At 40.9% G+C, this 22,792-nt stretch overlaps 1 protein-coding gene across 8 annotated transcripts in view; it reads right to left on the bottom strand.

Annotated features, from left to right (window-relative positions):
* PALS2 (protein associated with LIN7 2, MAGUK p55 family member) overlaps window positions 1-20,716 on the bottom strand; it is a 108,700-nt gene extending 87,984 nt beyond the window's left edge. For 2 of the 8 annotated variants that reach the window (XM_081244309.1, XM_081244317.1), the window contains exon 1: window positions 18,171-18,250. The gene's annotated coding sequence lies outside the window, so the exon portion shown is untranslated. Of the gene's footprint in view, window positions 1-17,247; window positions 17,614-17,651; window positions 17,839-18,170; window positions 18,438-20,699 lie in introns of those variants that run through there. The other 6 variants (XM_081244316.1, XM_081244313.1, XM_081244318.1 and 3 more) reach the window with 6 other exon arrangements.
* Between the last annotated feature and the right edge of the window lie 2,076 nt (window positions 20,717-22,792).

The following is a 22,792-nucleotide window of genomic DNA, read 5'->3' as shown; positions in this document are numbered from 1 at the left end:
ACATACAGCACTTACTGAATGAATAGTACAGTTGATCCTCATTATTCACGGATTCTGTATTTATGAATTCATCCACTTGTTAAAATTTACCTTAAGCCTCAAAGTCAATACTCACAGTGCTTTTGTTGTCATATGCAGACACGAGCAGCAAAAACAACATGCCCAGTGTGTGCATCCCCAGCTTAGGTCCAATTAGGCAACACTCCACCTTGTTGTTTCAGCTCTCACACCAAAAACAAGTAACCTTTTCATGGTTTATTTAGTGTCACATTTTTCAAATTTTTGTGCTTTTTCATGGTGATTTCACTGTCTGAAATGTCTCCCAATCATAGTGCTTACGTGCTGTCCATTGTTCCTAAGCACAAACAAGTAGGGTGATGTGCCTTACAGAGAAAATGTAAGTGTCTGATGAGCTTCCTTCAGGCATGAAATTATAGTGCTGTTGGCCATTCAATGTTAATGAATCAACTATATATATATATATATATATATATATATATATATATATATATCAAGCTGTCTTTAAACAGAAACACACATAAAGCAAGGTTATGTATTGACCAGTTAATGAAAATGTGATCAGAGGCTTGTAGGAACCTAACCCTCTTTTAGTCTAGAAACAATGGCTCAGTACTCCCTAATTCAGTGTTCACAGAGAACTTACAGAACAAAACTACTACAAAAAATGAATAATGAGAAATGCTTGTATTTGCATTTACATGTCTATCTCTACCACAAAATTAGTGAGTTCTCTGAGGGCAGAAATGGCATCTTATTTATCTTTGAACTCTAATTTTTATTATTATGCCAAACATACTGCAGTTAACATTTATTGCATGTAATTAAAAAAATTGTAGTTTCTCATTGTTGCAATGTAATTTTGCCCTATATATTTAGACTTCATGGTAAGATCCCCACACTGCTCCCCACACCAGGAAGGCCTTGCTCAACTGCACAGTTAATGGCCTGAACTTCATCCTCCATCCCTGTCCTTTCACCTCTTTTATAGCCAAACATCAAGCTCTTTAAGCTCAAACTTAAAAAAAAAAAAAAAAAAGTCACAGTTAAATGAAAAGGCATTTACAGAGATTTATTTTTCTTCAGGTCAGTTAGCATCGATGGGCTTAGATCTAAAAACTATGTGACAAGCTTCCAGACACAGTGGAAGGCTGAGCACACATGACAGAATCCATGCTTTTTAAAAAGAATAGAACACCAACAGTACTAGAGGTGAGAAGGGAGACAAATGAAAGATTAGAAACCAGAAATTTTAGGAAATACTAGAAGTCAGAAAGCTGGTGAAGAGGCTTGCATGTCTAGCAAAAAGATGGACTTGAAAATCTAAAGTAATTCTCTCACAAAATGCCTAGGAATGCTAACCAAAGTACCAAAAACATCCTCTCAAGTACAAGAGTAAGTCCTCAAGAAACTCCTCATGGGCCAACATGAAGAGGATAAAAACAAACTGGTAAGCATGTGCTTGAGTCATGGCTGCATGGAGTGTTTTCAGATTTCAGTACCTAGTTCAGAAGCAGCAGTATAGGCCTTGGTCTGTTCAAAAAGAAGAATTGCCAATTAGACCCCTCCATATAGATCAGGGACGTTACAGGACTAAGCCCCACCTGGTAAAAAGGTGGCCTGGCAAAAATGTCCCTGTTGGCCAAGGAAGACAACGAGGAAATGAGCCTTTTTCAGCCTGAACTCTGTATTTGGGGGCAAATATCACCTGAGAATTTGTAACCACAGCCTACTCTCAAGGATCCAGGGTTTCTATATACCTACCTAGTTCACAAAACCCCAAGCTGAGAAACTACACAGGTGCCAAAGAAAACCCTTAGCAAATCTTCCCTGGAGGAATGTGTCCCCTAACAAGGCTGCACAGAATCCACTGAATAAAACGCTGCCAAGCATGAGCTCACAATTCGAAAATAACAAAAAACACTCATGAGAAAAGAAAAAAAAAAGATAGGTAATTGAAAACACAAGAGTAATACTATCATAAAGGAATGCAGGTAAGACTGAATAAATGTTGTAATCTAAGCCATCAGAGGTTAGCGCAGTTCTTCCCAAGTGGATTTTTTTCTGGGCCTCCCTTGAGAAGTGCATGTGTGCTCAAAATATTCTTCTTTTATAGTAGAGTCAATAGTTACTGGGTAAAGTTGAAAAAATAGACACATGTTTTCTAAGACACACAGCGTAATTTTAAAATTTACAAAACTCTCACCCAGGATAAGTACCGCTCCCCTCCCCAGGAGCACTTGGAAATGTGTGAGGGCATCTTTGATGCTCCAATGGCTGTGGTAGAGAACAGGGGCACTAAACTTTAAGTGGTGCTCAGCACAATCCCACAAGACAAAGCACAGTACTGCCAAAAATGCCAAAGAGCAATTGTTGAGAAACACTTTACTGATATGACTAAATCTGAAGCTATTATCAACGAATAACTCTATGAAGTAAAACTGGGAACAGAAAATTTGAAACTTTCATTGTACATTCATCCTTCTGTACTATTTTAATTGTTTATCATTAGTATTTTTTAAAAATTAAAAATAAATTTATATAAACAAGTAATGGGAGGGACAGGTGTCCTGCTCATCAGTCAACATACATCTCTCCTTTTAGATAAACTGGGTTGTTCAGCACACCAAGGATAAAAGCAGTGCATCAGACTACCCTACAATTCCTAGACTCAGAAGAGCAGTCTCTTCCAGCATTTAAATATTTCTTAGCCAAAGTATCTCCTGAATTAAAACAGACTTACTGATGCTGGTTGTGTGCTCATGCAGTGAGGATCCGAAACCTCTTTTGTGAGGCAGCAGCTGCAACTGCAGTGCTCTCCACGGCTGACAGAAGCCCAAGGAAGGAGTCAAGACTCAAAACAATAACTACGCACATTTGAAGTGGTGGGGTAGGATGGTTCTGTTGTGCAGTTCCAGAATATGTCTCTTAACAAGCCAATGAAAGCCTCTTTTTAACAAGTGATCTATCAGTGAGGCAGATCAGTTTTAGATTGATGGAAGGTCAATTAATGAAACATTTGCACAGATGAAAATGGAAGATTAAGAGATAAGTGATGTGTACTACAAGTAGACAGAAAATATTTACTACAAAAAAAAACCCTACACTTACTGCAGAACTTCGCTTCTCAAAGATGACAAATTTTCAGCACACACACACACACAATGTGGATCCATCACATCCTGACTACTACATAATTTCTTTATACTTTTGCTTTCCCTCCTTATTCCTTTCCTGTACACCGAGTAGCTAGTACAGCTGACCCTTGAACAATGGGGGTTTGAACTGTGTGGGTCCACTTACACATGGATATTTTTCAATAGCAAATACTACAGTACTACACGATCCGTGGTTGGTCGAACCCTCAGGTGCCAAGGAACCACAGATACAGAGGGCCAATGATAAATATCCACAGACTATCAGCCCCTCCACCCCACCATCCACCACGTTATTCAAGGGTCAACTGTACACACAGGCATACTGCACTTATGTTTTACTAAATGGCCAATATGTTTAGATGAACATCAAATTGAGGTATGTTAAGGAAAAAAATAAACCGGTTCCTAATATTTTTCACTTATCATTATGAAACCATTCTAATACCTTTTAAAATACCTTTTTATATGCAACTGTTTTATGTAGGGTAATCTTTATCTATAAGCAGGGATAAAATTATTCTAAAAGAAATAACTCCTAGATGGTTTTTCTAGGAGTTAAACATTTCATTTAAATGAACTTGTATAATAGAAAGATTACAACAGTTTCAAATATTGTCAGAAAAAAAATTACCTTGCACGAAAATATTAGAATGGATACAAACATCATCAGAAAAAAAAAAAAACCTGGACTCAAGAACTAGCTCAACCCAGACCTGGAACTTGAAGCACATGAAAAAGCCTTCTTACAAAAGAAAGTACTTAAGAAATCGTATCAAGAGGCCCTCAGAATTTGGAAATAGGGTGATCCCTCAAGAATTAAATTAGTAAAAGGAAACACAAGATACATAGGCCTAGCAGAAAAATGTCACCCTAAGAGAAGACAGGTCGAAGTTATTTGGAAATATTTGTCTCATCAAAGTATCAAGATATAGCCGTAGGATAAGAACACAATAAAGAAAACAGTGACAATCAAGTGTATTGTAAGCTGTGGGAAGAAAGTGCATTAACAGAAGGCAATACCTGGTCAAATCTAGAAAAAAGGAAATAATAAATTGACCAGGTTTCTAAAATTCCCCGGGAAGAACTTGCCTACTCCATATTCCAGGGTTTCTCAATCTTGGCACTACTGGCATTTTGGTCCCTTGTTATGGGGGACCGTCCTATGAATTGTTTAGTAGCATCCTTGGCCTCTAAGCACTAGATGCTAATAAGCACCTTTATCCAAATTGTGACAACCAAAAATCTTCAGATATTACCAAATATCCCGTGGGAAGCAAAACTGCCCCCCTTAAAGAATCAGTGGTATATTTTAGAATATACATTGATTACACTGAAATACAATATACACAATTACACAACATACACTGAAATACAATGCAAACCAAGCTAATAAAGTTTGACGTTTCTAGCATCAAAATCACCTCACTTTTCTTGATCACCCAGTAAATGTCTCATAATAATTTGGCTTTCTAGAGAATGTAGATCACCCAGTAAATGTCTCATAATAATTTGGCTTTCTAGAGAAAGTATGACCGTGGTTGCAAGAGGTATTTACTATATGATTTTTTGATGAATTAAAAAAAAAAGTCAGAGAGGAAGGCCCATGACCATTCTTTATATATGCCTTCTGATAATAAAAATCAAATCACATACTTCTCATATTTCCCCACAACTTCTAACACTGTTTTAATTGTTTATCAGGCATTTGAATGCTTTTAAAATTTAATATTCCTGGTTTAATATTCTTATCATCTTCATCAGTACTATCAGCATCTTGCTTTTCTAAGTTTCCCCTTTTCCTAATTTTTAGTTTCTCTGTCCCTCCCCTCCAGGACAACATGCCACAGCGCCTCCATCATCATTATGGTAAATACCCTTCCTTTGAAAGTTAACAGTATATCATGCTGGTCCAAATGAAATTTGACTTACTAATTAATACCCAGGTAAGTGGTCTCAAAAGAACTTTTCTATCCTTTAATAATAATAAAAAGGGTCAAATATAGTTGAGAACAGCCTGCTTAAAGCTAAGGAATGTAGCAACTTACTTAAAAATAAGAACCTAAATGAACCTTTAAAACAACAGGGCTTATCTTGGGAAAAGATCCCCAAACCCTGAAAATCCAGGGACTGTCCTTTGCCTAGGAATCCCTTGAAAACTACCTTGAAAAATACCTCTATATTCCATTTGATCAGCCACAGTGAATTCACAATTTCCCTGTATTCATCTTATACTCCCCATTCTCTCTGCCACCTGTCTTCCAAGCTCTCGCTGCTTCACCTTTAAATTACCACTGCAAGTCTTCTATTACTATTCACTTCTTTGCTGTAATCCACTCAGCATAAGACTATCACACAGATCACCTTAAAACATTTTAATGACAATACTGCATTAGAAAAATAGGGCTTTCTGCCATCTGGAAATGCTTAAATATCTCTTTTAAAAATCTAGCCTTCCATCTATTCAACTGAATTCCTCTATTCTCTAATACAAACTCTGTCCTGACTACATTGATCTTTTTACTTCCTATACCTACAACCACATTACCTCATTCCCACCCAAATGCCTTCATTCATGTTACCTCATCCAACAATATTCTTTTTTTCTTGGCTATTTAATACCTAATCAATTGATGGCACCCTTCTTGCTTTTTTTTTTTTTTTTGCGGTACGCAGGCCTCTCACTGTTGTGGCCTCTCCTGTTGCGGAGCACAGGCTCCGGACGTGCAGGCTCAGCGGCCATGGCTCACAGGCCCAGCCGCTCCGCGGCAGGTGGGATCCTCCCGGACTGGGGCACGGACCTGTGTGCCCTGCATCGGCAGGCGGACTCTCAACCACTGCTTCACCAAGGAAGCCCCCCCTTCTTGCTTTTTTACAATCAAAGTTTTAGAGCTAAAAGCATCTTAGGACTCATCTCAAAAATTAATCCAATCAAATGAGCAGCAAGTCCCTCCCTACAGATAAGAATTTCTTTTCTTAAACTATCTGAAAACTTATAGTCTGCTGCACATGATAAACCACTTATATGCTAATTTCTGAGGTTTCCTAATTTGCTCAATAATAAATATCAAGCATTGCCTAAAATCATGGGACAATGCTTGGCTGAGGGGACACAAAGACCATTTCTTCCCTCAAATAGCGATATAAAGTAACTTTTATATTATGTGAAATTCCAGTATATACATATATACACAGATTTACTTTTGGTAAAGATTTCTACTTCAGTGTAACAAATTCTAAGCTGTTATTTCTGGAGATATTTTGGAAGAGAGGGAACTGCAGGTTTGGAAGGGAAATAAAGAGATGGCAGAGTAGAAGATACTTGCTGGGCACTCCTAAAAGAGATAGAAACAGAGACAAAACAAATTTCCAGCCTTCGATCTAGAATCACAGTCTGTTGGGAAGGAGAGAACAGAGATGAGAATGGAAGGACAATCAGAGCCGAGTCAGTGTCCCACTATGTCATGTTCTGACATGAACTGGCATGAAGTTACCACGGACCGAAAGGAGCTATAAATACCCACTTGGCTAGAGCGAGCTGAGTGAGTTAAATAAAGGTTACTAAAAGCTTATTCTTTTACCTCAAATATCCAAGTTAGGCTATCTCTAAAACAACAGTTAGAAACAGAAGTTGAAGTTAGTAATCTTTAAGTGAAAATAAGAAAGGCTCTGAATAAGACATCCTAAAAATGCTTCTTAGGATTTATGAAGCATTTCCTGTCCCCCCCTACCCCAAGACTGGAAATCCTGAAACATTTCTTTCAAGGAAGTAGTGATAAATGGAAACTAGTTGTATAGTACCCGGTATCTCCAAACTGAATTGCATAAAATGTCATTGATAATTTGTTTGATATATTTACTGTTTTAACTGGGAGGACATTAAAAGTTTATAAGGTTTTTAAGGGTTCATTCACAATCTCAGACTCCTTAATCCTATTTCCCCCACAACAGTTTAAACTCCTTCAGGGAAAAGTTCTCTACCTTGGGTTTTTAAGAACCCAGTGCTAAGAATGGTAAGCGCATACTATGATGGCTTTGCCCGTGTGCCTCCCAGGGTGTTCCAACCTTCTTAAAAACGTGGTTTAATTTTTTTTTTTCATTTATCACCCATTCCAAAATACTAGTTTAAAAAAGAAAATTAAAAACATCTGAATCGGGCTTCCCTGGTGGCGCAGTGGTTGAGAGTCCGCCTGCCGATGCAGGGGACACGGGTTTGTGCCCCGGTCCGGGAAGATCCACATGCCGCGGAGTGGCTAGGCCTGTGAGCCATGGCCACTGAGCCTGCACGTCCGGAGCCTGTGCTCCGCAACGGGAGAGGCCACAACAGTGAGAGGCCCGCGTACCGCAAAAAACAAAAACAAAAACAAAAAAACCCATCTGAATCAACTTATATAAAGTTACGCATGAACATCATTTAGTTTCTAAAATAAGCAACTTCAATGAATTACATTTCTTTAACTCAGCTGCCCTAGTTTCTTATACCAAAGTCCCAGACAGGATATTTAATAGATGAATAAAAAGGCAAATAGTTTTATGTAAAATGAAACTTCCTGTAAAACATTTTATTATATGTATGTAAAAATACATATTCAAGGTAAAATAAAAAGACAAATCCACTTGAAGACAGCAACACTCATTCCAAATACTAAAGAATTCCTATTACATGATAAATGGACCATTATGAACATATTATAAGTATGGTCACTTTCTTCATTCCAAACAAAGTGCTACGTTTTCAAACACTACTTACTTCTTTAGATTTTAGGGGGAAAGCAGGAGGAAAACTCAGGATTGTGTGAATTTTATGAAAATTTTAGATTACGTTGGAAGGGATTTTTGAGGTAACATAGTCATCTTTCCACCCAATATTTAACTTGCCTTTGTAAACACACTGAAATGTCATATAAAAATAAGACTTACTAACTTTAGTCAACAGCACATAACTTACTGGACTACTTTAAAAGCAAAGTTCTTTTAAAAAATATTTACTAACAGACATAGCTCTTACACTGGAAAGAAAAAAGTGAACGTATGAAGCAAGCAAAGGCACTGAAGACATATTTGTTCAACAAATATTAGCCACCGTACACATAACACTGTACCAAACAGTAAGAGAAGAAAAGGATACTGATATTTACTGTACCAGACTCTGTGCTAGACACTTTACATATATTATCCAATTAAAATCTTACACCAATCCTATAAAGTAGATATTATAATCCCTATTTTAGAGATAAGGTATATTTAGTTTAGTAGTAACACCATAATTTCTGCCAGCAAGCGTATTGTTTATACCACACAGAGCTCTGTGTCCTGAACAAAGTAAAAGAGCTGGAAGTTGGAAAAACTGGAATTACAACCCATATTGCTAACTCTCTTGCCTTGCTGAGTAAAAAAATAATAAAGTATCCAGTTTCAAGAAACTGTATCATTTCACTATATAAGAAACAGTGAAAATGTTTTGCTAGTAAGCGAAACTCCAAATATTTGTTACAGTTAATGAAAAGTAACTCAAGCATTAAGATGGTAATAGCAATAAAGTATTTACGGTAATATCATATAATTTATAAACTCTGTCATTATAGTATTAAAACAAAATTTTCTAAAACTTCCCAAAATCTGGAAGTAACTGTGACATTAGCTCTCACCATATCACCAGATGAGAAGCTATTTAAATGAGCTACAACTGGAAGATGTACTTGCAATATCTTAGAGAGCCATTCTTTTCTGTACAAAATTGGATTTCTTTATACACATACACGTGTGCGTGCAACACACATCCTATATATATATATAAATATATATATGTTGTATTTGATACAAGACCATGAGAGTTATATTATTCTTCATATGAAAACCAAGTTGAATGCTTTGGAAAGACCCAAAGAAAGCAAGTGACAAAACAAGAAAACAAAAAATCCAAATTGCTGTATAATTAAGTGTAAGCAAGACAGGTATAAACAATTCAGGAGTCACAAAACACTACAAGGATCCTACACTCAGATTCCTTCACAAACTTTTAAGTTTTTGCTCCTAAGTTAGGATCGGTGATAATACACAAGTTTATATAAGAATGTTGACCCAGAGCTCCAGTCAAAAGATACATACTCAAACAAAAGATTGGTGCATGCACGTATATTTATATTTTGAAAGGGAAAATGTTATTTCAGGTATATTGAGTCATTTTTTATGACTCTTCACTTAAATCAACTTTCAATCAACCAAAAACTACCACCAGACATAATCAAATCATATCAGAGGGCTTTACTCATCATATGTGCTAATATAAGATTTTTTTTTCAGGAATGATATACAAGAAACTATTGTCCTAAACTACCTTTAGGACAAGGTTTTTCAGCCTCAGCACTATGATATTGGGGTTGGATAATTCTTTGTGAGGGACGGCCTGTCCTGTATATTGTCTGCAACATCCCTGGCCTCTACCTGATAGATGCCAACAGCAACCTCCTCCCAGTTATGACAGTCAAATGTCCCTGAGGGGACAGCAAAACTGTCTCTAGCTTAGAAACACTGATATAGAAAGAGAGGAATGAGGGTGGGGCAAGAAGACTTTTACCAGCCCTCCTTTTCTGGACCATCTGAATTATCACAGTGGTAGACTAAAAAATGGTCCCCCAAAAGATATCCATGTCTTAGTCCTTGGAACCTGTGAATGTCACATTATTTGCAAAAGGGATCTTTGTAGCTGTGATTAAGTTAAGGATCCTGTGACAGGGAGATTATCCTGGAACAGTAAGGGGGCCTCATATGTGTCCTTAAGAGAGAGGCAAGGAGAGAGTTCTCCTTCTCTCCCACACAGGAAAATGTGATGAGAAGAACAGAGCTGAGGGAGATTTGAAATTCTGCCCTTGAAGACTGGAGTGATGCACCCACAAGCCAAGGAATTCTGGCACCACCAGCAACTGTAGAAGAAGCAAGCGACATAGTCTTTTCTTGAGCTTTTGCAGGGAGCACCCTGTTTTGGCCCAATGATACTGATTTCAGACGTCTGGCCTCCAAAACGGTGAGAGAATAAACTTCTTTTGTTTTGAGCCACCAAGTTTGTGGCAATTTGTTACAGCAGCCACAGGAAACTAACTCAATTAGAAAAGGGTTTTTGATTTTTAAAAAGCTGTTGATGAGCAAATGAGATAATGCGTGGAGAACACTTAGCAAAGTCCTGAAACATAGTAGGCATTCAAATATATTGTTGATGCCATTATCGATACTAAGCCAACTATGTCTAAGCTCCAAGCTCTTGGCAGCAAGAGGAAAAAATAAGGATGTTCAAACACTAAAACAGGGGAATACATACACAAGACTCAGGAGTGAAAACACATGAATCAGCCCCTCATATGATGTGTACCTACCAGCTATGTCAGTGTTATGTTATAATTTGTCCTATACTGAAAAGATAAATGGTGGATGAGGCCAGCCAAAGACAGCTTCTTGGGGGAGGCAAGCTTAAACATTTATTAGCAGAGAAGAAACAAGGGGGCAAAGAAGGGGAAAGCATGAAAGTGAGCAATCGAAATCAATTAGATGCTTGTAGAGCTATCAATCTGGCTAAAGTAGAGACCAAGGTGAGACAGACCTTCTGAGGTTAGTTATCTAAATGGTAAAGGACCATAAAAGCTATGCTGACTGATTCAGTCGTTAAAAAGAATATTTTATAGGATGTATTATTTTACAAATATTGGCTCTTGGGGGTTTAAAAAATATAAACATGCTCTGGCCCCACTCCAGACCTACTAATTAGAATCCTTTGGTGTCGGATAACTCTAAAGGATTCTGATACCCACTCAGGTAGAGAACCCCTGTATCAGAGCCAATTCATGGCAAAAGACCTACAGAATTAAAGTCTCATGAAGAATATAATGTATCCTCAAAGTATGCATTCAACTAAATCAACAGCGCTTTCCTAGGATGAAACTTCTCCCAAGATGTGGCCCCTCTGGGTTCCACCACAGACTTTCTATAAATCCCTCACTCTTTACTTTTCCTTTCCTAAGCATGTGGCCCTGATCTGCTCAGTCATCTTCCTCACGCTTTCTCACGAATTTTTCTAGAAAAGGTCCACGAATTTCAGCTGCCCTCCCCCATCTTTCCACAACATTTTCCCCACCCAACTAAGATCTAACAATATTTCATGGAACAAAGTAACCATGTAAAAGTTCCATTAATATATAATAAACTTATAAAAGTGTTCTATGACCATTTATTGTAATAAAATCTGAAGTACATATATTAAGTGAAATTATAAATCATTTTTTACAAAAGATTTCCAAAAGCATAAAATTATGAAGTGGCTATAAAAAGCTAATAAGCTAAGCCCTGTTCACTTCAATCTTTACTTAAGTGTTACTAAGTAGCTAACAAAGTACAAGGCTCTGAAAAGATACAAAGTATATGGAAATCTCAGTGATTTAGACAAACTTCACCAGTACTAGGGTAGAAAAAAAGGTTATCTGGAAAGGGGAACTGAATATGATCCTTTGAAAAAAATCTCCTTTGTGTGTGTGTTGGGGGGGCGGGTGTGTGTGTGTGTGTGTGGAATCTTTTTTTTTTTTTTTTTTTTTTGGCGGTACTCAGGCCTCTCACTGTTGTGGCCTCTCCCGTTGCGGAGCACAGGCTCCGGACTTGCAGGCTCAGCAGCCATGGTTCACGGGCCCAGCCGCTCTGCGGCATGTGGATCTTCCCGGACAGGGGCACAAACCCATGTTCCCTGCATCGTCAGGCGGACTCTCAACCACTGCGCCACCAGGGAAGCCCTTTTTTTTTTTTAGAATCTTGCTGGCTTTACCTTAGCCTGGGTATATTTCATGATTAAAGCCAAAAATAAAGCAACACAAGTTAGTGTTCAGGTAAATAAGTTAGTTCTTTCCTCTCCCATAAAAAGCTACACCAATTTATACATATTCCCAGGTAGTTCTTTTTACCTTAGTAATCTTCAGAAATTTCAATCACATCAAATTCTACTGATATATACTTCCACCAGCAATGCGTGAGATCATCTGTTAGCCTCTATCCTCTTCAAAAGTACTATCAGGGGCTTCCCTGGTGGCGCAGTGGTTGAGGGTCTGCCTGCCGATGCAGGGGACGCGGGTTCGTGCCCAGGTCCGGGAGGATCCCACATGCCGCGGAGCAGCTGGGCCCGTGAGCCATGGCCGCTGAGCCTGCCCGTCCGGAGCCTGTGCTCCGCAACGGGAGAGGCCACAACAGTGAGAGGCCCGCGTACCGCAAAAAAAAAAAAAAAAAAAGTACTGTCAGGGCTTCCCTGGTGGCGCAGTGGTAGAGAGTCCACCTGCCGATGCAGGGGACATGGGTTCGTGCCCCGGTCCAGGAAGATCCCACATGCCACAGAGCGGCTGGGCCCGTGAGCCATGGCCGCTGAGCCTGCGCGTCCGGAGCCTGTGCTCCGCAACGGGAGAGGCCACAACAGTGAGAGGCCCGCATACCGCAAAAAAAAAAAAAAAAAAAAAAAAAAGTACTATCAGATAACCAACAAGGACCTACTGTATAGCACAGGGAACTCTGCTCAATACTCTGTAAGAACCTAAATGGGTAAAGAATTTGAAAAGGGATACATGTATATGTATAACTGAATCTGTGTACACCTGAAACTAACACAACATTGTTAATCAACTATACTCCAATATAAAGTATTTTTAAATGTACTATCAAACTTTTTTCATCTGTCAATCTAATAGGTGAAAATAGTATCTCATAGTTTAAATTTTTTGATATTTATATTGAGTGTGAGGTTGAATATCTTGATATATATGTTTAAGAACGATCTGAATTTCCTTTTCTGTGAATAATCTGTTCATGATCTTTGCCCACTTTATAGTTGGTCTTTTTCTTATCAATTTGCAGGTACTCTTCATATATTAAGGAAGTTAGCTTTTTGTCTGTAATACAAGTTGCAAATATTTTCCTCAGTTCATGCCACTTTGTTTCTTTCCTTCATGTATATATTATCCTCAACCAAATGGTAAATTCCTTCCATAAAATGACATTTCTTTTATATAAACCCAGGACAGTGCTTTTCAAATCTTCCAACTACATATAGCAGCAAAATTTAAGAGAGGGGAAACCAGCCTTTTGGGGGGGGGTGGTCAAGGGTGAAAATGAATTATTACTGGGGCACCTATTTGGGTTGACTGCCCAATCCTATTTCACATGATTACAGCAAGTACAAACAAGTTCTAATAACATGGTATAGTTTGTTGAACAGGCGAGGGATGGGTGCTGGATGAATCTGTTTCCTGTTGTCTGGGCTGGTGCAGGGAAAATTTAGGAGCTGCTGGTGGCCATCTATTACGAGGACTAGGAAGTGGTCCTTTACAGCATTAGAAGACGTGAAGCAAATGCACAGTGAATAGTAAAGAGAAGAGGTGAAGTGTATCCTGCTGGCACTGGAGTCCCAGAGTCCGAACCCTTGGATTCCTTTAGACTCTCCTGCATCTTTACAGTATATCTCACTTTTTGTTCATACCAGTTAGAATGGATTTCTATTACTTACAGCCAAAAGTGGCCTACTTACTACAACTACCATCTACTCAAATCATTTCATAAAGGAACATTTTAACAGCAAAGCCTCAGGAGGAATAGAACCTCAAATTTAAAAAAAAAAAGGAATATTTATATTTAATGACAGCTGTGTGCCAGGAACAAGCCTAAGTTCTTGGCATATACTGTTAAACAAGAGAAAAAAATCACTGTTCTAATGGACCTTGCATTCTAGTGAGAGTATACAAATAAAATAAAAGTACAATTTCAGATATGATAAACAGTTTGCAGAAAAAAAATTTAAGTAATGGGATACAGGGAAATGAGGATGGTGCCATTCTGACAGGGTGGTTAGATAATAATGCTCATCTGAGAACGTAATTGAACTGAAACCTGAAATGATGAGGAGCCAGTTGTGTCGTGTTTTAGGATGAGAATTCCAGGCAGAAGGAACAGACCTAAGTCAGGAACAAGCCATGACATTTCTGAGGGAAAAAAAGAAGGGCAGTATAGATGGAATATAGTGAACAAAGGGGAATGATAAAGAAGTGGTAATGGAGTAATTGACCTAAGAGGAAAAAGTGTAAGTTGGTAAAGTAAATAGGAATCAGATCATGTATAGGAACTAGTAGGCAGAGGAAAGGATTTGAAAATAACTTCAGCTTTATGAAAAACTCACTACATTGTCTTTAATTCTCATTTTGCTTTGCATCAGTGATAACTTTACAGACCTTTAGAAACTACTACCCAAGTATTAAACACAATGTTGAGGTTAGCTAGGAATGAGCATTTCCTAAGCAGAAAATCTCTCTTCTGGAGGATTATGAAATGTTTTAAGAAAAAAATGCAAAGCCATCTTAAAAAAGAAGAAACTAGGAAAGATGGTAGAAACTACTTCAAATTCTGTACTACTTATTATACTGTGAATGAATCTATATACTATGATCAAGATTGCACAAAGGTCTTAAAGAAGAACTTTAAAACTTAAGTCCTTTCTAAGCTGCTATAAAAATAACATCCTTTGCTGAGTTCACTATTATTGAATTGGACGTTAACAAAGTTAAATATTGTCAGAAGAGAAAACTGGAAACTAGACTTCTTTGACTTTATTGTACCTCTTGAGAATAGCTACAGCTTAATGGTCAACAAAGTTGTGGGTTTCGATCTTATCTCTATTATTATGATAAAGGAAGAACTTCCCTTATGTGATAAAAATTAGGTACAAAGGATGCTTCAATATCTTTTCCTCTGAAAGCTTTTTAAATTAGGAGAACAATCAGCTTTAAGAGGTTTGGATACAGTACAGCTCACATAAGATGGTGTTCTCTCCAGATCTTTCCAGACAACTAATATCTATATACGCAAAGCAAGTAATTAAACCTGCACTGCTTCTAAGATTAATATCAGTAAAGTCAGATCTTTGAAAGCTCTAATGTATTCATGAATCTCATCTTTCACTATGTTAGATATTTAGTTAGCCCACGTAACCAAAAAGTAGACTGTTAATAACACAATCTATAAAAAGAGGTACTTTTTGAGTGCGGTGTGAGTTAAAGAAATAAAAGTCATTTAGACACCTTGATCAAGACTTGATTCTGAGGGCATCCTCCTCAACATATTTCCAGCGGTTTGGCAAAGTGCTCAGGGATGATTAGTAGCGGTGTATGGGAGGGAGGGATACGGTCAACCTAAATTGTAAAGTCTCCCCCCAGTGGTCTCACATACAAATAACAGGAAGAGTTGGGAAATGATCGCAGCTTCTGTTGAGACTGACCAAAAGTAATCTATGCAGAATCTGGTAACTAAAGATTTGAAGAAATCAAATCTTTAATTCAATACTAGCACCATATCAGTGAAGAGACCTCGTATGCTTTTCTGCTCTTATGATATCATAAATGTGAACACTATTTTTGGAAGGAAAGAATCTATAGGTTCTTTTTTCTCTGTACAATTTTTTAGGAATAATTTAATGATATCCTCAGCCCAGTATTTGTTTTATCTAATGGGCAGGTGTTCGTTCCCCCAGAAATAAATACGAGCACATCCCTTGCAAGTTAACTACATCTACCTGAAGTGATGTTCTGATACAAATTTAGTCACTTACCAAATGGACCACCTTGTTAAAGAAAATTATAACCAGTGCTAAAAACCTAATGTCTAACTTACAAGACACTCTTTTAAAAAAACCACCTAGAACTAGGTAGTTTATAATACAGCAAGGGACATAAAAAGTACAAACGGCTCCTCTTGCCTCTTTTAATATTTATTTTCTCGGTGTTTTTGTAATTAGGTAGCCTTTGACCAGCACTAACCCTGTATTATTTGTAACTTGCAATAATTTTCTGATGTTACTTTGAACAAAGCTTGGATGTCAAAAAAAGTGAAGGGCATTTAATTAAAATCTCAGTTGTCTTCTGCTGACCATCTATTATTAAATGGTAAAGTATATAAAGGGATGGTAAATACTCAAACAACTTCAGTTTTAAAAGCAGAATATAGATAACATACACGGAGTCTCACAATTATGATTTTCTTGGTTATCCCAAGCTAAAAAGAGGGGGTGGGGGGAGGAGAAAGAGAAGCAGGCTGTGTAGTCTTCTGGAACAATTTCAGCCTTAAATGAGACTCAGGAAAAATGCAAACTGCTCCCATGAATGTTTAAGAAAAATATGATTCGTTAAAAAAAAAATCCAACAGTTGGCCTACAGAACAACAAAAAATGACGCTGTCTTATATAGAGCTACCAGACTTGCTTAAGCCCCTAATTTTTCTAGTGTTCATTTAATTTAGAATGTAAAAAAAGAAAAAATTCACTTTGAAATTCCAAGTGGAAAAGCAACTGAGTGGCATCAATTAGAAAAGGACACACACACATCCCGGAATGGTTTTTTTTTTTTTTTTTTTGCATAAAGATATTTAGTGTGCAATCTCTATAGGACAAAAACAGAGCTATTAAAAATGTTGCCACTTGTATATTATGTAACCCTAGTCTAAACTAAAAGAAGCATAGACCTTAAAGAGTAATACATTGTGCAAACGTCTATTTAAACATGAATTTAAATACATGATAGATTTCAGATACAGATGACCTCAAAATGACACAACCCATAAAAGTTCTTTGTTTACTGTAATCAGGCCTCAGAAGACATGACTATAATCAGGCCTGATACAATAATACCGTGAGGTCTGTTGTTTTCACCTGCGTACTGCAACTATCTCCGCATTGGTTAACAGCGTGTTACCTCTCCTAAAATATTCGGCATACGGAAGTTTCCCAACGACCATCTGAAAGATTTCACTGGAAGAAATGGCTGCTAAACCATACTCCCATTGAAGAGCGATTTTAACGCACCTCCACTGTTCCGAGCCATATAACAAGAAGACCAAGTCAGGAAACACAAAGTAAAATTTCAACCGTCCCCAAAGGCATTGAAAAAGAGTACAACGTGGCTAGCTTGACCTTAACCAGCTGTTTATAAGTAATGCGGAGAATTTTCTGAGCTTCCTCATCAGCCTTCAATTACCTTCCTCGCCTGCCCCCACCCCCTTTTACGTGCCCCACCTGATGGAAGTTGAATGGATGTAATCTCGAGCCGTAATCCCAGGAGCTGGGGAGATTAAGACTAAACTCCCAAGAAAGTGTTAAAAAGTCCTTCTGCCAAAACACCCACCAACCAATCCACATCCTGTCATCAAGCCGACCGTAAAATCCCTCCATCGACTCGCTCCTGGCCCTCCACCCCGCCAAAAAAGCCAGAAAAAAAAAAACCAAAAAAACAAAAAAACCACAAACAAAAAAAGCCAGCACCTTTCTGGTTCCAGACCAACGTACTCAGAATCGGAAAGCACTGCCTCAGCCGCAAACGCCTCCGGAGCAGCGTGTGCTCGGCCCAAAACCACTCTGGCCAAACAACTGGAGTCTCGTGCCTCGGAAGTGGCAGCAGTACTCGCCGAAAGCCTCCTCACCCGAGAACTCGGAGCTCGAGAGGCAGCCAAAGGCCGGCGGAGTCGCCCCCACTGGGGACCGACTCCGAAGGTGTCAGTCACGGCAACCGCCGTCCCCGGCGCGGCTCTCCATTCATGCTTTAACGCCACTCTCGCCGCAGAGGGTGCAGGCGCCCGCGCCCGGCTCTCGGAGGGGGCCCCGCACCCCCAGCCCCAGCCCTGCCCCCGCCCGGGCCGCGCCGGAGAGCGCGGGCGGAGAGCGGGGCGCGGCGGCCGGCAGCATGGGCCAGACACGTTGCCGCGCTCGGCCGGCCAGCCCGCACGCCCGCAGCCCTGGAACCGGGGGCCCCGCAGAGCGCGCCCCTCCCGCGCGAGACGAGCCGAGCAGCCCCCGCCGCCCGCCCGAGCCCAGGTGCCGAGGGGGCGGGGCGGGCCAGGGTCCCCGCGTGGCGCGAAGCCGCAAGCAACAGGGCGCCCCCCGGCCGGCTCGGCGCGCGGCGAGACCGTTACCCAAGAGACGTGGGGGCCCGGGCAACTCACCGGCTCGCACCTCGGCTTCCTCCGCGCCGCCGTCGCTCCCCTCCTCCCGCCGCCGCTGCTCTTCCTCAGCCGCAGACGCCGCCGAGCAGCCCCATCTACAAACTCGGGACTCGTAGTTGGGAACTGGAAATGCGGCTCTCACTCCCCTCCGCCTCCCTCTCTCTCCGCCCCCTCCGTCGCTCTCCACTCCGCCCGGCTCAGGTCGCCGGCGCCGCCGCCACCACCACCGCGCGCGCGGCCAGCCTCCCCTCAGCCGCCCTTCTCCGCCGCCTCCTCCTCCTTCCCCTCCCGCTCCCGCCGCCGCCGCGGCGCGCTCCCTCCCAGCCTCGCGCGTGCGCCGGACGCCGGGGAGTGCGCGCTCGGGAGCGAGGAGGCGCCGCCGCCTCGGGGAAGCCGGGCCCCGCCCCTCCGGCCGCGGCGCGGCGACCAGGTGGAGCCCCTTCCGAGCGCCCGCAGACGGCGGCGTCCCGGCCAGATGCGCCGCCTGCACCCCGCCGCCTCTCCTGGGTCTCCCCGGTCCTGGCCCCGAGCCGCGCCCGCGAGAGGGTCACCAGACCCAATCCGCGCCGGGTCTTCCAGATCGAAATTGCCGTTGTCATTCAGCATTTACTGATGAGCAAGGTACTCCCCCCCACACGGCGTTTTCGAAAGAGGCTCCTCCCGGCCCTTACCAAGAGTTTACGTTCTAAGAGCCCACCAGTCGTGGGGCACAAAGGATAAATAGACCTCGAAGAAAAGCCTCTGAAAATCTCCCCCCTCCCCCTTCACACTCACACCCCTGGTTCTGACGTGTATTTGGCAGGTTCTATAGCTCTGACGATGTCCTTCACGAATTTTCTCCCGAAGGCCCAACCCGGCTGATTCACACGCTAGGAAATGGACGGACACTAGCTCTTTTCATAGCCCCGGGTCTCCCGTGGAACTCCCGGGGCCGGCTTTGCTGGACACTCCCAGGACACCAGTTGTTCAGATCCTCCCAAACATCTGGCCTTCCCAGACTTCGGAAATGGGGACTGCCATCCTTTCCACCTCGACTCTGCCCAGAGCTTGGTGACCTGGGATGAGTGACCAGGTGTACAGATGATACGTTTTGACAGGAGCGCAGATTTACTTTTTCAGTTGAAAGAAACTGAGCAATGCAGTGCAGGAGGCTCTGGCTAGAAAAACACAGCAAGACAATCAGAGAACTTCTGATTCCCTTAACATCTACCTAATCCCAAGAGATCTGTGACCCCTCAGACCTGTGATGGGGGCTTTTGGCAAAGCTGTTCTTCCGAAAACTGAAGAAACTATGAACGTGTTCTTTACATTTTACAAAATGTATACTGCAGTCTTTTCAAACCGTGAACGTAGAAAGTGCAAGTAAAACTTGACATGGGAGGAACATCACGTCAGGTGGCTTCCTCTATGCAGCCTTTCCTGGCTTCTCTTGGGCACAGTTGCACTGTTCTGCACAAACCAGGCATTTGATAAATGTTTGCAACATGGCCCTTTGGATTCAGAGATGGAGTTTCAAGCTGTACTGTGTCCGTCCCCTCCACAGCCCCCCCTGCCCCCCCACAGCCCTCGGCCACCCAATTTCTGTGAGTGTGGTTAGCACAGAAGGGAGGGAGAGAATACTTTGGGTGAGGTGTATTAAGAAGGCCCAGCCCCCAAAACAGTGATTTTTCTCTTAGCCTCAACCAAGCATCAAAGATTAATTTACTTTTCCGTTAGGATCATTAATTTTGCAAACCAACATGCAGGGGGAGTTTGTAGCCTATTAATTTAGAACCTTCTTTCCTGGAACAGCAAACCTGAGGAAGGGAAATGGGAAGCATTTAAGGACACCTGAATGTACTAAGGGATACAAAGTAATTGTGGACACATGTTGAGCCCCCCCCCCACTCCCTCATAGTCAGGCCAGCTGGATGAAATGAAATAGAGAGTGCCCCATGCCCAAGAGTGAGGCAAGGCAGATGCAGAAGGGAAGAATGAGGTTTCTCCTCTCAGAGAATCAGCAAAACTTTCAGGTCTTCCTTTTCCTCCTCCTTGCTTCCCAGACCCATTAGCTTCCCACGGGAGACCCGATGGCTCATCCCTGCTGCACCCTACCCAGACCTGCGGACTTCGATTCTCTTCTTCATTCTGACGCTCAACCTCAGGACACCCCCTCCTACCCAGGGAGTGCCCTGAGCTCCTCTGAGGGAGAGGGGATGAATGTCATTTCTGGTGTGTTTCTTTTATTTTCTCGAGGGCCTTCTGGAAGCAAGGTACTAACCCTCTACTCCACCCCCAGTCCCTGAAAATAGGATGAAGTTTACTGAGGAAGTTTTGGGGAGGGAGAGATAGGGGAGTCTCTGCCCCTCAAAGCACAACATGTAGTCCTCCCTCCCAGACTTACAGCTGGGACCAGTCCTAGCCAACTCCCTTATCCCTGCATGTACCAGGGACCCAGCATTTGGGAGCAGGAATATAGGAACAATTACCTTTCATTTACAGTTCCAAGTCTGTTCTTTAATTAATGAAAGCTATTACATGGAGACTTACCATGCTTGTAAGACTCAGCCTCATCCTCAGAGCCAGAAAAAAAAATGGTTTTGCTCCACACCTGCCTTCAATTGCTTGTCTTCAGGATGCTCTTGGCAGTGAAGTTTCTCTTTCAGTGCCTATATTTTATCAAATACGATATATTATAAAACACTACCTTTTATAAATAATAGTGCCACTTTACAACATTCTGCCCTTCCTCTAAACTTTAAAGGTGGGACATGCCAGAATAAATTTAAAGTGATTTAATATGAACTTTGGAATTCTCATCATTGCTTGCCAGCCCACCTTTCTGAGAGGTCATCATTTCTGAGACACTACCCATCCATTTCCCATACCTGTTACAAATTCTTTGTTCCAAGAAAGTGGAATGTTATGATTGAAAACGATGGGGAATCCTCCTTTTAGTGTCCTTAATGGTTTGGCTTTTCATTTTCTTCAAGGTTACTCTAAAAGGATCATAATTTTGCCACAGACCAATATCTCTCCTAACTGTAACTCAATTTAAAGTCTGAATTTTGATTCTTAATTCCAGAGCATCTATCATTGGCTTTATTTCTGCCTTCAAATATAAACAAAATCTTCTATACCTTCAATATGATTTTTTTTTCTCTCTCTCTCTTCTGAGTTGCTTTGGCACTTCAGAAATTGAGAATTTTGCTAATAATAAAAGCCCCAAATCTTAGCATGTCCTACCTGTTTGTTTTTCAACTAATCCATCATAATAAGATCGGCGATGCTCCTGGAATATAGCTTTATGAAAAATTGCAACTGACATGCACCACAAAGTCCAACCAAGCTTTCCTCCAGAATACTTTATTTAGCTTCACCCCTTTTATCTCTGTTCACAAAGCTAGGTCAGATACCAATTTCCAGCCTCCTTGCTAACCTTTCTAATTCTAGTCTCTCTCTCACTTGCTTGCAGTTTTCTCTACACTTAGAGCTGTACTTCTCACTTTGGGCTGTTTATTGGAATAATCCAGAGAATTTAAACAAACAAACAAAACAAAAAATAAATTAAAAAACATTAAAAAAAACACTGCCAGCCAGGTCCCAACTCTAGGTTTCACCATTCTGCCCCATAGCCTAGGCACCAGGATTTTTCAAAGCTCTCCAGGTAATTCTAATATACAGCCAGAGTTAAAAACTACTGAAATGAGTCATCTTCAAAACAACATTTTATACCAAGTCTTCTCAGAATATTGGGGTGGCTCCAAATTACCTCAAGTAATCAAATTAAAATACCTAATCCTGTGCTATAAGACTGCCAATTGACTAGAATAGTTCCCTTTCAAAACAACTTAAATTTATCTCCTTCCTAAAGCTTCCCCAGATTAGTCTCACCTGGCTGCCTAAAGATCACTGTTCCCAATTCTCTGAGCATTCCAACTGGCACTGGTTTACAAGCCCTTGGACCACAGTTGATTGTGTGTATTGTTGTTTTAATCTAGCTTTCATAGATATCTGTCAGAGGCTTACTTGTAATCTGAATCTCTCTGAAGTCCCACTAGGTTAACAGACAATCTCAAAATAAACAGAAATGTTATTCTTAGCAGCACTTTCTCCTGCCCACCAGAAAGAACATTCCCTGACACAAGGGCAGTTCATGTTTTTTCAGTCACCACAATTAAAGCCAACAGTTGTAAGAATTTGCATGTTTGGGGTTTTTTTCTTGTTGTTGTTTCTTACAAAAATTAAAAACAGCCTGTATATCTCGGTTGATCTCCCTGTCCTTTCCACCATTCATGTACTTTAGGCATTGGAATGTGGCTTCCACACCCACCTCTCAACCAAAACGAGGCTTTAGTGCTGCCACAACTGACATTTTCATTCCTGTTTGTTCATTCATTCACTCATTTATCAGTGGTAAATGCTGGTAATAAAACAATTAACAATACCAAATCACCCTTACCTAATGGTGGAGAATAATAAACAATTAAATTATCACCTGATAAATGCTATGTCAGGAGTCTTAACCAGACAATGGAATCGTGGCAGGGTGCGTCTTTGCTTAGTGTTCAAGCAATCCAACTTCTCTGCAGTGTCTGAGGAGGTTAGCCTCTCCACCTTTTAAACCTCTCCTTTCCTTCTAT

Source organism: Mesoplodon bidens, assembly GCF_964165515.1.
Source record: "Mesoplodon bidens genome assembly, chromosome: 9".
NCBI lineage: Eukaryota > Metazoa > Chordata > Mammalia > Artiodactyla > Ziphiidae > Mesoplodon > Mesoplodon bidens.
This window is presented reverse-complemented; position numbering and strand designations above follow the sequence as displayed.